The 5,215-nt window shown below is 44.8% G+C and overlaps 1 non-coding gene across 1 annotated transcript; it reads right to left on the minus strand.

The window, feature by feature from the left end:
- Positions 1-1,241: 1,241 nt before the first annotated feature.
- trnaq-cug (transfer RNA glutamine (anticodon CUG)) lies at positions 1,242-1,313 on the minus strand. The gene has a single exon. It is a non-coding gene; the product is annotated as a tRNA-Gln (tRNA).
- Between the last annotated feature and the right edge of the window lie 3,902 nt (positions 1,314-5,215).

Below are 5,215 nucleotides of genomic sequence, written 5' to 3' on the forward strand. Positions count from 1 at the left end.
AGTTCAATACGATTTGCCTTTCACAAAGGGCCAAATTTATACAAGGAGCTCGAGCCTCATCGATTGAGGCTGCGAACTGCCCACGAACAGGTATGGGATTCCAGGTGCCTTTTATTTGTTTCCCAAAAAGTAACAAACGAATGGGACAACAGTAACGGTGTTTTCGTGGATTGAACTCGCCTCACGAGATTTTAAGTCCAGAGAGCTCAGCATAACACCATGGAACACATTCATTAAAACAGGTGGCCCCCTCCCTTCATAGCCACGGGGCTCCTTTATCAGCATCGCCAGTGCGTTGCATGGGGCGAATGGCAAACCTCTGCCATCAGCAAAACTGCAAGCACTGGTCAATCCAAAACTGCCATTTTGGCTCCGCCCTTTCTCATCCAGACTTTCAGCTTCCCCACTTTCCCCTGTGATCAGTATAGATGATTAGCCAATCACACAGCTGCTGTCAAATCCATCGGTTCCCTTGTTGCTGCTTCTGTTTCACACTGCTCAGCGCAGCTCGTCTCGTTGGATAATCAGTGCATAAACAATGCAAGGCACTGATGCATGAAGTTCGGGGTGAAAAGAAAAGAGCTCGATCCTCACTGAATGAAGCTGCGAACTACCATCCAACTGGGATTGGATTCCAAGTGCTTTTTACTTGTTTGCCCTCAATTTGCAAACGACTAGGACAAAATTCAAGGTTTAATCGAGATTTGAATTTGCATCGCTTGAATCCCAGATCGGGAATGCTTCCCAACGCACTATGGAAACCAACTGAATACTTCAGGTGGCACCCACCAGTCGACGACACTTGGCTCTTTTCTTAGCACTGCAATAATGCCACATCACTGACACCTCGAGGCTACGGACAAACCTCTCCCATCATCAAAACTGCAACATCTTGCAAAGAAAATGTAAACATTGCCCGAGGACATGATCCAAGCAATGCCTGCCTTTCAAGAAACAATGCTTTGAATTTCTGCATGCTTGACTGCTGAATGCAGATTACAAAGAAAAGTTCAGCAAACACCATTCTTTGGTGCAGTGAAATTCAGCATTAAACAAAATGCAACTTTCTCTTCTGCTGATTTGGGAAAGCAAAAGTCCAGTTGAGCTGATGAACTGAAACCGAAAGAAGCAACGGGAACCTCATTGATTGAGGCAGCAAATTCCCACCAGCAGGGAGTGGATTCCAACTGCATTTTGTTTTTTCGCCCTGCAGTTGGAAACGAATGGTACAAAAACAACCCAGGTTCCACCGAGATTCGAACTCGGATCGCTAGATTCAGAGTCTAGAGTGCTCACCATTACACCATGGAACCCATTCGAGAATAAAAGCTACACCCTCCATCCAAAGACATTTGGCTCTTTGCTCAGCACGGCCGTGTCGCTGCATCACTGACTTCTCGAGGCTTTTGCCAACCATCTCCCATCAGCAAAACTGCAAGAATTGGACAATTCTAAACTGCCACTTTGACTGGGCCCTTCCTCATCTCTTCCTTCAGCTTCCACCCTTTTTTTTCTGCTTGGTATCGATGCTCAGCCAATCACACAGCTGCTATTCAAATCTATCGCTACCCTCGTCACTGTTTCTGTTTCAATCTGCTCAGCGCAGCTCCTGTTGCAGTCTTGCCGGATAATCTGTGAATAAATATTGCAAGGCACTGATGCATGAAGATTGGCGTAAAACAAAATGTAAACTTTGTGCGATGACACGATCCAAGCAATGCCTACATTTCAAGAGACAGTGCTTTGAATATCTACATGTTTGCCTGCTGAATGCAGATTGCAAAGAAAAATTCTGCAAACACCATTTTTTGGTGCAGTGAAGCGCAGCGTTGCACATCAAGCAACTTTGTCTTCTGAAGATTTAGGAAAGCAAAAGACAGGCTAAGCTGATAGACTCATCGAAAGGTCACAGCACGGAAGAAGGCCGTTCGGCCCATCGTGTCCTGCCAGCTCGATGCAAAAGCAATCCAGCCAATCCCACTCCCTCGCCCTATCGCCGTGGCCATCGGCATGTTTTTCTTTAAAGTATTTATCCAGTTCCCTTTTGAAAGCCACGATTGAATCTGCCTCCACCACGACCCCTGGCAGTGCATTCCAGATCCTAACCACTCACTGTGTAAAAAATGGTTTTTCCTCCTGTCACTTTTGGTTCATTTGCCAGTCACCTTCAATCTGTCTCCTCCTGTTCTTGACCTTTCCGCCAATAGGAACAGTTTGTCCCCATCTATTCTGTCAATACCCCTCATGATTTTAAATACCTCTATCAAATCTCCTCTCAATCTTCTATGTTGCACGAAAAACAACCCCAGCTTCTCCAGTCTATCCACGTAACTAAAGTCCCTCATCCCTGGAATCATTCTCGTTCATCATTTCTTCAGCTTCTCTTAGGCCTTCACATTTTCCCTAAAGTGCGGTGCCCAGATCTGGACACAATACTCCAGTTGTGGTCGAACTAATGTTTTATAAAGATTCATCATGAATTCCGTGCTTGAGTGCTCAAGGCCTCTATATATAAAGCCCGTATGCTTTTTTGAACCCCTTTCTCAACCTGCCTCGCTACATTCAATGATTCGTGCACATATACCTCCAGATCTCTCTGTTCCTTGTACCCCTTTTCGAATTGAGCACTCTAATTTATATTGCTTCTCCTCGTTCTTCCTACGAGAAGTATCACCTTGCATTTTTCTGCGTTAAATTTCAATATCCGCTTGAAGTCTATCACTCTCCTAGTCACTGTTCACTTTTCTTCCTAGGTTTGTGTCATCTGCAAATTTGGAAATTGTGCCCTGTACACCCAAGTCCAAGTCATTAATACATATCAAAAATGGCAGTGGTGCGAGCACCGACCCGTGGGGAACATGACTGTACACCTCCCTCCAATGCGAAAAACAACCGTTCATCACTCCTCTCTGGTTCCTGCTACTGAGGCAATTTTCTATTCATGTTGCTACTGCTCCTTTTGTTCAATGGGTATCAATCTTGATGACAAGGCTATCATAAGGCATTTTATCAAAAGCCTTTTTAAAGTTTTTCGACACCACATCAATCGCATTGCCCTCATCAATCCTCTCATCATCAAAAAATCTATCAAGTTAGTTCAATACGATTTGCCTTTAACAAAATGCCAAATTTATACAAGGAGCTCGAGCCTCATTGATTGAGGCTGCGAACTGCCCACGAGCAGGGATGGGATTCCAAGTGCCTTTTGTTTGTTTCCCCAAAAGTTGCAAAAGAATGAGACAAAGGTTGAGGTTTCACGGAGATTTGAACTAAGATCGCTGAATTCAAAGTCCAGAGTGCTCACCATTACACCATGGAACCCATTCATTATACTAAACGGCACCCTCCCTTCAAAGATACTGGGCTCCTTTATCAGCATCGCCATGGCGCTGCATCATTGGCTGCACGAGTCGAATGGCAACCCTCTGCCATCAGCAAAACTGCAGCACGAGTCAATCGCAACCTGCCATTTTGGCTCGGCCCTTTCTCATCCATACTTTCAGCTTCCCCACTTTCCCCTCTGATAAGTATAGATGATTAGCCAATCACACAGCTACTGTCAACTCCATCGGTTCCCTCGTTGCTGCTTCTGTTTCACATTGCTCAGCGCAGCTCGTCTCGTTGGATAATCAGTGCATAAACATTGCAAGGCACTGATGCATGAAGTTCGGGGTGAAAAGAAAAGAGCTCGATCCTCACTGATTGAAGCTGCGAACTCCCATCCAACTGGGATTGGATTCCAAGTGCTATTTATTTGTTTGCCCTCAATTTGCAAACGAATAGGACAAAATTCAAGGTTTAATCGAGTGAAAGTCAGCATTAAACAAAATACAACTTTCTCTTCTGCTGATTTGGGACAGCAAAAGTCCAGTTGAGCTTATGAACTGAAACCGAAAGAAGCAACGGGAACTTCATTGATTGAGGCAGCAACTTGCCACCAGCAGGAAGTGGATTCCAGCTGCATTTTGTTTTTTCGCCCTGCAGTTGCAAACGAATGGTACAAAAACAAACCAGGTTCCACCGAAATTCGAACTCGGATCACTAAATTCAGGGTCTTGAGTGCTCACCATTACACCATGGAACCCATTCTAGAATAAAAGCAGCACCCTTCATCCAAAGACATTTGGCTTTTTGCTCAGAACGGCCATGTCGCTGCATCACTGACTTCACGAGGCTGTTGCCAACCATCTCCCATGAGCAAAACTGCAAGAATTGGACAAATTCAAACTGCCACTTTGACTGGGCCCTTCCTCATCTCTTCCTTCAGCTTTCACCCTTTACTTTCTGCTTGGTATCGATGCTCAGCCAATCACACAGCTGCGAGTCAAATCTATCGCTTCCCTCGGTGCTGCTTCTGTTTCACACTGCTCAGCGCAGCTCGTCTTGTTGGATAATCAGTGCATAAACATTGCAAGGCACTGATGCATGAAGTTCGGGTTGAAAAGAAAAGAGATCGATGCTCACTGATTGATGTGGAGATACCGGTGATGGACTGGGGTGGACAAATGTGAGGAGTCTGACAACACCAAGTTATCGTCCAGCAACTTTATTGGAATCACAACTTGTGATTCCAATAAAGCTGTTCGACTGGAACCTGGTGTTGGAAGACTCCTCACTGAATGAAGCTGTGAATTCCCCTCCAACAGGGAGCGCGACATACAAACAGACCGTCTCATCAACCGCTCACTTTCCCCGCTCTCGAATCTCGCCGCTTATTAACGGAGAAGCCACACGATGCCATGTCAAAAGCAGTGGTTTCCGTAGTTTAGCGGTTATCACGTTCGCCTCACGTGTGAAAAGTCTCTGGTTTGATCCCATACGGGAACGTTATTTGGGAATTTGCTCTTGTTAAATGGGGGCGATAATTGGTTGTTCATTTTAAATTTAGCAACGGCTGCACCACTTTCTGGTGTCATAAACATTGAACATTTTAACCAGACTCTTAAAATACAGTCTTTAAAATGAGAACGGATGAAAGTTCATCACATGCAAAACACAATAACTTACTCACGTGTCACTGTCACTCGGCAACCATGTTAGTATTTTCGTCAGCCAGTTTGCAGAAAGTTATCGCTTCATTCATAGCGATTACAACAATTATTCATCTTTCACAGAGTTTCATCAGTTTCGCGTATTCATTTCATAAAGTTCATCACTGTTTTGTGAAAATTATTTTTCTAACCGTGAATCGAACCCACACCGCGCAGGTCAAAGC

Source organism: Heptranchias perlo, chromosome 35 (assembly GCF_035084215.1).
Source record: "Heptranchias perlo isolate sHepPer1 chromosome 35, sHepPer1.hap1, whole genome shotgun sequence".
Lineage (NCBI taxonomy): Eukaryota > Metazoa > Chordata > Chondrichthyes > Hexanchiformes > Hexanchidae > Heptranchias > Heptranchias perlo.